At 42.9% G+C, this 12,830-nt stretch overlaps 1 protein-coding gene across 2 annotated transcripts in view; it reads right to left on the bottom strand.

Annotated features, from left to right (window-relative positions):
• PAPPA (pappalysin 1) overlaps window positions 1–12,830 on the bottom strand; it is a 255,057-nt gene that overhangs the window by 207,419 nt on the left and 34,808 nt on the right. The gene's annotated exons all lie outside the window — the stretch shown is intronic.

Consider the following 12,830-nt stretch of genomic DNA (forward strand, 5'->3'; position numbering starts at 1 on the left):
GGCTTGGTGTCATTCTCATGGTAGTGAGTTCTTACTCTATTAATTCTGGTGAGAGTTGGTGGTTAAAAAGACTCTAGCATCTCCCCACTCTCTCTCTTGCTTATTCTCTTGCCATGTGATCTCTGCATATGCTGGCTCCTCTTCACCTTCCAAGCATGAAGGGAAGCAGTTCGAGTCCCTCACCAGAAGCAGACACTGGTGCCAGGCTTCTTGTACTGCCTGTAGAACCATGAGCTAGGTAAATCTCTTTCCTTTGTAAATTACTCAGTCTCAGGTATTCCTTTGAAGCAATACACAACAAACTAAGACAATGAGGAAGGGTCTTGTATACCAGGCAATGGAGAATTGAAAGTGTCCTGGGAGTCCCAAGCAGACGACAGCAGATTATATGTAAGAGGATAAAATGATCTGGTTTACATTTTCCAGGGAGATTTCTGAAGGAATTTGGGAGATGGAGTAGAGGTGATGAAAGTGGAGAAGGAGGCATTGGCAGTGTCTCACAGCAACAGGAATATATATAAGAAGTAGTGGTATTCATACATGGGGAAAAATTTGATACTGAGTTAGGGTGGGAGTGAGGGAAGCTGAAATGTTGGTCTGGTTTCTGATTTTGTCTCCTGTAGTATTTTTCTTTTATCAGTCACAGACACTGCACATCAAAGCCTCCTTTATTGCTGTTCTAAATGCTAGACCCAGTAAGAGATTTTTCTGCCAGCAGCATGTCCTTTGCTGAGTCTCCTGGAAGGCCAACCCATAGGAAAATCACTGACCTTCAGCTCCTTGTGGATTGGATCACGATGGGACCAGGTAATGGGTGGGATGGAGAATCCTGAGAATTTGGTTCAGAGGAGAGGAGGTGCTGGTTCAGAGAGGCAGAGTGTGCCAGTGGTGAGGTTCTTAGACTTTTGGGATATTATTAGATTGATGCACAAGTAAACTGTGGTTTTCAACCTTACGTTTAAATGGCAAAAACCACAATTACTACTGCACCAATCTGATAATAAACATTGAGATGGAAGTCAGCAGTGATGTGTAATTTTGATGGATAAATAAAGCATTCAAAAGGGGAAAAAAACCACTCCACCATGTATGAGGTCCCTCATATCATAAAATAAAAGGTACTTGAGTAGTACTCCAAAAGAAAAAGTAATCTCAGAATAAAGGGCACTATTTTACAATGCATGCGTTTTACTAGAAACTACACAGCTGCTACTTTTCTCATTTACCTTTTGGAAAATAATTTTAGAGATTGTTAGGACAGAAAGCAAAGTGTCAGAACACCTGGTTCCTGGCAAGCTCAGCTACACTCACTTGGTTAACATGAATCATCCTCTAGGACACAGCCTAAAAGCTACTCTGACCCCCTATGTCTGAGTCAGGTAGCCATTCTCTGTGTTCGCTCAGCACCTTGGACTTCTCCATAACAGCAATTATCCAGCTAGCTATTTATCTTGCTGCAGGAAATTCCAAAAGGGCAGAATTACGGGTGTCTTGTGCAATGTTCAATGTTGTACTTCTAGCATCTGGCACTGTGCTTGGCACATGGAAGGCAGTCACATACACTCATGCACAAACTGTTGGATGAACAGTCACTTCCCTAAGATCTTCTCTTGGGGTACTCCAATCTCTGTTTTGACAGCCTCAGAAACTCAGAGTTCATTTATTTTCAGAGTGGCCATTAAGGCATGAGGAACCTCTTGCTAAGTAAGGAGGTGCAACAATTGAATTGTGATGCTGTGTTCAAAAGTAACACAATAGTAATGTAACTATCTTATGTCAGATGATCATTTTCGCAACTGAATTATAAAGTTCAAGGGCCTACAGCTCTCTTCCCACTACTTCACTTCCTTCTTGGAGCATCAAAACCACAATTGATAAATAACACAACTGACCACATTGAGCAGAATATGCACAACTCACCGACAGCCCTGTGATTTGTCTTATGCTTAAAGAACAACTAAGCAAAGACAATCACATCTCCTTCATAAGCTGCAGCAGTCACAATATTTTAGGAACAAAGGTTATTTCAGAAGACTGCATAGTTTGGCTCTAGACTTCAGCCATGTAGGCACATAACTGATGTGAAGGCTAACTAAAATATAGTAAGTTTAGAAATGATAAATCAAGAATTATATAATCACCAACATGTGTTAAAATGGCAATGTCTAAATTTTAATCTGGACCATAGCCCCATACAAATCACTTAACCTTAGGCAAAAAACAAATTTATTTAAAATTAAAACAATACAGTCCATATAGTAGATGTAGGTCCCTCTGGATGACAGTGAATAAGTCTAGTAACTTCTACAAATTTGGGTCTCCTTTGGGGTTAAAGAGAGACAACTTTTAGAGAGTCATGTGATGATCAAGGAGTTCAAGTACAGAGAAATGATGCTAGAAAGCATGACATTATAAGTCAGGCTGTCAAAAGTAGAAATAAATTCAAATTGATTTTTGGAAAGAGGATGCCACATTTGGAGCCTGAGGGAAAATAAAATAGCAGACATGTGGACTGCCCCACTATGGGGGACCATCACAAGGCCCCTGTTGGGACTTGAGAAATATGAGTAGGATTTTTTTTTTCAACTTGCCACAGAGCATAATTGTTCCTCATTACCACATTGAACACTTTGTACTCAAGCAGATACAGGGGCTGGTCAATCCTTTGAAGGCAAAGTCTGTCTCTTATATCCCTTGGTGTCTCCAGTGCCAGTGCATGGCTTTATTTCTACCTTTTAAACATTAAGCCCTTCCTCTGTACTTTAGTTCTATTTTCCACTATCCTGGAACCAGGATTCCAATGTCTGATTTGAGAATATCTGTGCGTGAACAAACCTCAAATCCTCCCACTTTACAGATGGAGAATTTGAAATAAGAGAAGAAAAGTGTCTTATTTCATCCTGGTCACTAAGTTCCTGGAAGAATCTAGTCACTTCCTTCCTCATGCTTGGCCAAACCACTGGCAAACTGTGTTTTTCTACCATGGATCCTCATGGGAAAGAAACCAGCTTTACATCTCTCTTACTTCATGATTTTGTGGAGTTGTAATCACCACTGCCCTCTGTGGCCATAAAAATAGTTCAGTAGTTAGAAGTGAAGTTCAAGGCTAAGAGCTGCAGTTGGCTGTCTCAACGCACACAAGTTTGGAATCAAACACATCAGAAGCTTGACGTGGAGACAGTGCTCCTCCACCCTTCACCACCAGGCCACTAAAACAACCTAGAACATGGAAAAGAAAAAGAAAGAGAAGAAAGGAGAAAGGAGGAAGACAGAAAATGCTCCTCTGAAAAATGGGGAAACACGAGCATATTCTTGTTACGCAAACAAACCCATGAACAAAATGCACTGCTGTTCACACACTAGTTTTGTGTTTTCAGAAAGTGAGAGTGGAGGTGTGGAGGTTCCCTCTCAGGAGGTGGAAAACTGCCCAGCAGTAGGTTTGAAGGAAGAAGCTGAACTGTAACCAACTTAGGAAAATGTATTTCAGTAAAACAAAATGTACTGCTGTCTGTCAGTTCAACCCTCTCTCGCACGCTCACCGGCTTTGTTTCCAAACCTGGAAGGGCATCTGACCAAGTGCAGAGGCTGTCATGAGTGGTCAGTGTCATCAGTGGATGCAGAAGGGAAATTGAGAGTGCTGAGCATGTCAAACCCAGGGTGGGAAAAAACCAACTGCCTCCTACTGAGGCCCTTAAAAGGGCACCAGTACTGCCATCCATCCAGGCAGCTGGGGATGGAACAGGGAACACATTTGGGAAGGGGATGAGAGAAGGAGCACCTCAGATCCTGGCATGTTCCTGACTTCTCACCACAAAAGAGTTCCAACTTTTGTCTGTAAACTTTGAGAATACAGAGTATGCTGGGGCAAGAGTCCCAGGCCAGGAGAGAGAGCCTTGGTTGGTGTAGTCCTGAGCATATTATGGGTACCCTCCTGGCTTCCTGGCTTCCAGTTCCTTCCCTACTCACTATTCAATGAACCCCAACTTGGAATCCAAGACATGCCTTTGCTCTTTTGCTGGAAATGCTTAAACTTAGCGTGGCATGCTGCTTATCTCTTGGGAAAATGAATACATTAGCATTCAGTTTATACAGGACTTTTGGAATTAAAAAAATATTTAAAAAAATGAAACCTGTGGGTGATAAAATAAAAGGGCTTTTGGTAGTAAAGAGTGGTTGATTAGGTTACTTCTGTCTCTTACTCCCACACTGAGATTGTAGTGAGGGGGCTCAGGATTGAAAAGGGGCTAAGAATTTCGGAATATGTACAATAAGAAGCCAGAAGATCTACCAGAGGAGGGAAATTCCCAAACAGCAGCAGCAATAACAACTGCTATTTTCAGACCTCACTATGTGCCAGGTGCTGTCCTAAAGGGTTGACTGTGTATTATTTCATCCAATCCTCTAAACCACCCAATGCAGTAGATTGTTACTTTCATCCCTGACTTTACAGAGGAGGTAACTGAGTCTTTGACAAAGGAAGAGACCTGTGCAAGGTTACAGAACTGTTAAATGACTTGACTGTAGTATGCTCTGTCTCCAAAACTTGTATTCTTATTTATTTGCTAGACTGTACTGATCTTCTGCTGTTCCTCATAGGTCACTGTTTTGAGCTCCTTACTAACCTCACCTTTAGGGGTCTTGAGCAGTTCTTCTTTTTTTTTTTTTTTTTTTTTTTTTTTTTTTTTTTTTTTTTTTTTTTTTTTTTCTTTTTTTATTTTTATACTTTAAGTTCTAGGGTACATGTGCATAACGTTATATCATGTATAACTCCCAATGCAATCCCTCCCTCCTCCCCCCTCCCCATGATAGGCCCCAGTGTGTGATGTTCCCCTTCCCGAGTCCAAGTGATCTCAGTTCAGTTCCCACCTATGAGTGAGAACATGCGGTGTTTGGTTTTCTCTTCTTGTGATAGTTTGCTAAGAATGATGGTTCCAGCTGCATCCATGTCCCTACAAAGGACGCAAACTCATCCTTTTTGATGGCTGCATAGTATTCCATGGTGTATATGTGCAAATCTTTCTTAATCCAGTCTGTCACAGATGGACATTTGGGTTGATTCCAAGTCTTTGCTATTGTGAATAATGCCGCAATAAACATACGTGTGCATGTGTCTTTGTAGTAGAGTATTTATAATCCTTTGGTAATACCCAGTAGTGGGATGCTGGGTCATATGGTACATCTAGTTCTAGATCCTTGAGGAATCGCCATACTGTTTTCCATAATGGTTGAACTAGTTTACAATCCCACCAACAGTGTAAAAGTGTCCTATTTCTCCACATCCTCTCCAACATCTATTGTTTCCTGACTTCTTAATGATTGCCATTCTAACTGGTGTGAGATGGTATCTCATTGTGGTTTTGATTTGCATTTCTCTGATGGCGAGTGATGACGAGCATTTTTTCATGTGTCTGTTGCTGTATGGATGTCTTCTTTTGAGAAAGTCGAGCAGTTCTTCTTTTAATTCAGTTCACCTCTCTATTCTGCTCTTAAGACCAAAGTGATATGTGTGCAAGGCTCACAGATGGAACTTGTGAGTAAAGGTGGACTTTGTTCGAAAGAAAAGCATGAAGAAAACCCAGACTGAATCAGAGAAAATCAAACATATGTGCAAGTATGCCTGAATCTATATGTCTGTGTATCAACCCTCAAGCAGGCACGAGGGCTGGAGATGGTAGAAACATAGAGTAACTTCAGCAGTCTGGCATATCTCTCGTTATGATCCATCCCAACATTGCCTGGAATGGTGTTGTACAGAAATATGTCCTTTAACAATGCCAGACATTTGGGTCATTTTAAAAATAAGCTAGTGTGTAAATTCAATAACTCAATGAGTTTGATAGAAGTTATAGGGTCTTTATTTTAAAATACCAATTCTGTGGCTAGTCCTTTTTAAAAAGTTAGTATTTTAAGAATGAAAATAATCTTAGCAAATGCTCTCAATTTGTATATGGCAGTTTCATCCAGGCCTGTTTTTATGAGCCTGTAGGAACACAGCCTCTGTAAAACAATGTTGACAGGCAGGAGATGGTGTCCACATGTGCATGCAAGAAGGGAGGAGACTTTTCTCCAGCACCTACTACGTGCCAGGTACTGTATCATACCAGGTGTCTCACACAGATGACTCCATTTGAGTGTCATGACATGCCACAGGATAGCTGTTATCACCCAATTATTACAGATGAGAAACCAGCGACTCTTATTGAGCAATGTGTCAAGGTCAGACAGCTAGTGCAGAGCAGAGCCAAGATTCAAACCCTGGTCAGTCTCTAGCACGCATAATTTTTCCACCACACCAGACCTCACTCCTGTTATTGCTTTAATGAATATTAGTCACGTTAAGTAAACCCTGATATTCTGATTATAAAATTCCAAGCAATTTCTTTTACATGATTACTGGAAAAGAATGAACAAAGTTACTGAAAAAATAACAATGCCCCCTTTCATCTGCATGCTGGTTAACTCTTCCCAGAACTCTTTCTGGGATATTATTTTATGAGACCCTCATGGCAACTGTGTGATCCAGGCAGTCAGATACCATTATTCCCTCTAAATAGATGTGGAATTGGAGGCTCAGAGAGATTAAGAGGCTTGCCTAAGATTGCATAGCTAACAAACTGCCCAGCCCAGGCTAGAATCTATTTCACCTGAATTCTTTCATTCTAACTCAGCCTGAGTTTTCAGTGTCTACGGTCTGAAGAAAAAACTGTGGCATCTACCTGCATGAAGCCCCAACAAGACACATCTTTCTTGCATCTTCTCAACATCTTCCCACTTCAATTTCTTTACCCCATGTCTGGTCTGCCCACCAGCTCTTTTCTATTATTACAAAGCCTGCTCATGCTAGAAGCCTATTGCATCCCTTCTCCATCATTAAACCTTTCCTAACTTCTCCAAACCACAGTGATCCTGCCCTTTCTCAGAGCTCATGGGAGCCTTATAGGCTATGTGGTTTACAGGGAAATTAGTCATCTGCCCTCTTGCCTCCTCTGGAATGACTGTAACAAAATGTCATTAAACCACAGGATACAAGCACCTTGAAGACAGAGATTATATCTTGGACCCCTACAGCATTTATCACAGTTCTCTGGATACTAAGGTGTCTTTATAGAATATGGATGATGGGTAAGAACATCAACATACTAAATATAACCTTTCCAGGTTTTAAGCTGGTGTCTAAGGTGTCTATAGGAAGCAGTTGAAATAGCACGGGAGTAGGAAGTGAGATCCTGGGTCTCCATCGCAGCTCAGCTCGCCTCTCACTGGGTGGTTTGCATCAGTGTCTGCCCCTCCTTGAGGGCTTAGTCTCCCCATATGCAGCAAGAAAGCACTGGACCAATCTACTGTTTCATTAAGCTCTGAGAGTCCCTCATTCAGATTGAAAAGGAAGGGGAAAGTAGGAAGTTTATGCTCCATAAGATCAAATCAGAAAATAAGTAGGAAATCCCACCCAGAGAGGACAAATCAGTCAGCGGGCCCTGATTAGAGCAGGGGAAGAGGCTGATGGCGGCTATAGCTGTCAGCAGAGTGGTCGGGGGTGACCTCAAGACTTACCGCAGCCTCTTTTGTGAGACTTCCAACAACATTAACTGGAGTCCAAAAGCAACAAGCACAAAACCTGGCCTCAGGAGATTGCCCTTGTTACATTAAATAATAGTAATAATAATAATAAGAAGAAGACAAAGAAAATAATTCCCAAATAATAATAAAGAGAAGACAAAGGAAATATTTCCTTATGAGACAACAGTGTGTAGGGAAAGTGTCTCTTTTTCCACCCATCCCATTTTGTATGAGTAGATATTCATGAACAAAGATGAGTTCACTTGAGGGTGCCAGGGCTTATGGTTTGCAAGGGTCCAAACAGGAACTTGGTTGTTTTGTTGCAATATCCTCTCTCATGAGGTAGCTACAGTCTTCAGTGTCAAATGCTCCCAGATTTCCTGACACTGAAACTTTCTATTAATATCCAGGTTTTCCATTTCATTTATAAAAGGGTGTGTGAAGCGCATTCTACCTGCATGTAGATATCTCTAATGGCTGCAGATGAAGTCCTGCCTCCCTGGCTATTCTCCACCATTGTAGAGAATGGCCACAGTTCACCTGGAGTGTCTTTTTTCTAACTGGCTAGTGTCACAGCAAGGCATTTACTGCTCACACAGACTGCTCCTCCCAGCTGGTACTGTAGACCCTTCCTTCACACCAGTGATTGCAGTGGGGTGTTTACTTCTCTGTCTTACCCATTAGGTGGTAAGCTCTGGGAGGGCAGTGATTGGGCTGGCACTGATAGAGCATTCAACAAATATTTATTGAGAGAAGAAAAGGACAGAAGGAAGGGAAGGTGGGAAGAATGTAGGGAGGAAGGAACAGAGGATTAAGCCTAACATTAAAGTTTTCCATGAGATAAACTGAACTTTTCTCTGCTCATGTTCTAAATCTCAGCCATAATAACCCCTTAAGGCCGGGCGCGGTGGCTCAAGCCTGTAATCCCAGCACTTTGGGAGGCCGAGACGGGCGGATCACGAGGTCAGGAGATCGAGACCATCCTGGCTAGCATGGTGAAACCCCGTCTCTACTAAAAATACAAAAACTAGCCGGGCGAGGTGGCGGGCGCCTGTAGTCCCAGCTACTTGGGAGGCTGAGGCAGGAGAATGGCGTAAACCCGGGAGGTGGAGCTTGCAGTGAGCTGAGATCCGGCCACTGCACTCCAGTCCGGGCGACAAAGCGAGACTCCGCCTCAAAAAAAAAAAAAAAAAAAAAAAAAAAATAACCCCTTAAACTCCATGGTCTCTTCTATACACCACTCTCACCCTCTCCTCTGCCTGGCTTATGCCCTACCCTCTGCATGGGCTGGCTGTCTCTATGCTCCGGACATCTCTGCTTGCTCATGCAGATCGACTCCCCACCCTGCTCTGTGCCCTTGGGAGGCTGGCTACCTATGGCTTGCATCAACAGGTTCCTTTGTTTTGTGACTTCAGTTGGATTCATCAAATGGGAAGTACTGGCAGGAGACTGGCAGGCAAAAAGAATGACAATATGGAATTTACTCTCCTCGTTCCTTTCTGGTCAGGTGGCTGTAGGCTGGCTGCTTCCCTTGCTGAGAGCCACAGCTGCTGCCAGGAAACCCTCTCCACACAGCTCCTCTCTCTGGGTCCCATAACCACTTTCTCCTCTTGCCCCTACAGGCCAAGGGAGTAAATGGCTCTCCATGGTTGCCCACCCTAGAGTATAGTGTGAGGCCTTGTTGGTTATCCTTAATCCTGCCTACAACGTTGTAAATAGCTTCTCCTTGAAAATAGCCCTTCCTTCAACTCTCCTTAATTATTCTGTTTGAATGTGCCATCTGTTTCCTGCTAGGACCCTGACTGATGCAGTCTGCATCTTTACCTCTCAGCAGGCTGCCTATTCTCAAATGCCTACTCAAATCATGCCTCCTCCAGCTGATTTGCCTTGTTTTCCTAGTCAAATAAATCTCTGCTTTTCGGGTCTCCTGTCCTACTGTGTGCCGCTAAATTTACAAATTAGAGTTTCTTATGTTTCTATATGACTTTCCCACTAAAGTGGAAGCCCCTCAATGGTGAGGAACATGTCCAACTCATTGCAACACTCCCTGTGAAGAGCAGAATGGCTGGTGGGATAGACATGTCCAATAAATGCCTGTTAAAGAGAAGAGAAACAGTCAATATTTGGTTTTCTGATATGATATGGAATAAGATATTACTGTGCAGTGCTCAACCCCAAGACCACAAGGCCACTTTCTCCACCAGAACTGTAATCCCAGCTATGGCCTCATTATGCATGGCTATCAGTACTGACTTGCATGCCTCTGATGAAGGGGAGCTCACTCACCCACACACAAAGCCCTCCCCCAAAAGAACTATTTTGACTGGAGATGATATCATCTATTACTCAGCTCAAAGCTGCCTCCTGTAATTGCAACACTCTAGTCCCAGCCATGGCCTAGAAACCATATAGAACAATTCTATGACTTTCCCACAGGATAGGCCTTCAGAGCTTGAGGTGTTTGTGTCATGACCAAGTAATCATGACCCTCTCTCCCTCCCTGTCTCCCTCCTTCCCTTGCTCCCTCCCTCTTTTGTTTAAATTCACAAAGCAAAAATTTATCTGCAACCTTCCACAGGTTTCTGTCTGCACACAGGAGACCTGATTCGGCCAGAACCCAGAAAACCCCAGCCTCATCAAGAGACGACACGTGGCCTGGTGGGCCTCACCCAGGGCACACAGCTTTCCCAGCCAGCAAACAAACAAGCCCTGGTCAAAGCGGTCACAGCTGGCACATGGTCACTCACAGACACTCTGGGCATGCATTCCCATGACTTAGAAAAGAGGAGGCCTTTGGAACCTGCCAGTGTTGTCTGCTGATTATGAGGTATCTGGAACCTGGGCCCCTCCACACCAGCGTGGTGCTCTGCAAAGGTCAGCTGCTCTTCATCCTGTCTCAGTGATACACAGTTTTTTTCCCCAAAACTTTAGTAGTGCCACTCTCCCTATCACCTGTCTTTTAATTCTGCCTCTTATTGTTCCTTAGATTAAAAAATACCCTTCTTCCATGGGAGGTCTGAACCTAGTCGTCCTGAGTTTGAATCCAAGCTATCCATTTATTAGCAGGTGAGCTTAGGTAAGTCCCTTCATCTTTCTGAATCTTGAATTTTCAAAGCAAAACAGGGCTAAGGGTACCCACCTTTCTGGCACTTGGCAGGTGCTGCATAAACATTTGTTGCATGAATGAATGAGCAAATAAATGGATGTGCAAATGAATGGATGACATCCAATTATGTCCATTCTACCCCACACCCATTCTGACCAGGCACAGAGGTACCTCTTTGGGAGTCTAGTTTAGTGGAGCACACTGATCACAGACTTGCACTTGTGATTTAGCCTAATGATTTTGTAGACCCATGAACTTAGCTAAGTCACTCCACTCTCTAAATTTCCTCTATTTCCCATCAGTCAAATGTGAATGTTAACCTCTGTGTTGACTCCCCTGCCAAGTTCTGGAAAGGCCCAAGTTAAAGCAGAGATGACAATGCACTGTGATCTGGAAGAGACTGGTCACACACCAAGGCTTCTCTTCACATGGACTGCTCATGTCTTGGAGCCAAGGTGAGAGTCCAGGGGCCCTCCTGGTGCCAGGAAGCTGAGCTGAGGTGTTTTCTGACTTGCTGCCAGGCAGGGCATTCTCCTGCCCGCATCCTCATTCTTTTGCACATAGGTATTTTGTTCATGCACAGGAGGCCCTTGCTCTTTTGAGAGAGACATAAAGAGAAGAGTCAGCAGAAAACCTGCAGAGGTCGGCAAATGTGCTCGAGCCATCAGCAAGTCCAGGGTCCTGTGTGTTGGACAGAATAGAAAAGTTCAGTGTGTATCTGGGAAAAACAAGAAAGTGGATATTGATGGTCTCTCCGGCTTGAATCTAGTTCCTCCAGGTCCCACATTTAATACAGGTTACTCTTGAGTTCACCTTTTAGGTTCTACTTTGGGATTACTGGTTATAGTTGATAGCAGTGGCAGAGGCTAAGTGAGGCATTAGACCAAAGGACCCCTTTTCTGTCCTTTTTTTTTAGCAGTAGATGAGAAATTCCCTCTGCCTGGAGTGTCCTCCCTTCTTCCTCCACCCAATCTCTGATGTCAAAAATATACCTATTCTTTTTTCAGGTAAATTTTATTGTGTATATTTAAGGTAGACATGATGTTACAGGAAACATATAGATAGTAAACAGTTTACTATAGTGAAATAAATTAACATATCCATTATCTTAAGTCACCCATTTTCTTTTGGTTTTGTACCAAAAGTACTTAAAATCTGGTTATTTAGCATGAATCCCAAATACAGTTCAATCTTACTTCCTATAGTCCTCATGCTGTACATTAGTCTTCTAGATTTGTTCTATTATACCGATTGTTTTGATCTTGTTGTTCATTAGATCTCTAGATTTGTCTAACATCCTTCAAATTAGAGCTATTCTTGAAGACCTTGCTCAAATGTCACCTCTCTCAAGAAGGCTTCCCTGATATAGTGAAGCTGAAAATCAACTTTTTCTCTTTGATCATCTAGGGCACTCCCTAACCACAGCACAATACCTTTCATTAGACAAGTAATGACAAACATACTATTGAGAATTAATGATGTGCTATAAGAGAGTGTGCTTTATGTGTCTCCTCTCTATCAATCCTCAGAACAACTTGACAAAACAGGTACCATTATTTTCCCCATTTTACAGATGAAGAAACAGCTTCTAAGAAGTTACAAAATAAGGAAGTCACAGACGGCTGAGACCATGGGGCCAGGTTGTGTAGCCCCATGTGCTACCAGAACTTTCTGTCCACCAGAACTTTCAGCTCTTTGAGCTCTTTGAGCCTGTCTACCAGAACTTTCTGTGATGATTGAAGTGTGTCATATTGCTTTGTCAGTATGGTAGCCACTAGTCCCCTGTGGCTAGAGTACTTGAAATGTGGCTAATGCAATTCAGGAATTGGATTTTGAGTTTTATTTAACTTTGACTGACTTAAATTTAAGTAGGCACATGTTGCTAGGAACTACCATATTGGACTCTGCAACTCTCACCCATTCTATGTCATACAATACAACAGCTATTTGTACTCAGTTCATATCACTCAATTTGAACTCTGGGCTCTTTGAAAAAACAGGGCTCTCAGGCTTCCTTCAGAGCTCATGGTAGGCACTCAGTACCTATTTCTGTAATGAACTGTTTGCCTCTGGTCTCCACGATGACCTGAGTAAAAGAGTTGCCTCAATCACGAAGCTGCTGGTTGAACCAGAAAAATCCCCATATCACCCATGGGCCTCAGGTGCC

This window comes from Trachypithecus francoisi, unplaced genomic scaffold (assembly GCF_009764315.1).
Source record: "Trachypithecus francoisi isolate TF-2019V2 unplaced genomic scaffold, Tfra_2.0 Lachesis_group16, whole genome shotgun sequence".
Taxonomy (NCBI): domain Eukaryota; kingdom Metazoa; phylum Chordata; class Mammalia; order Primates; family Cercopithecidae; genus Trachypithecus; species Trachypithecus francoisi.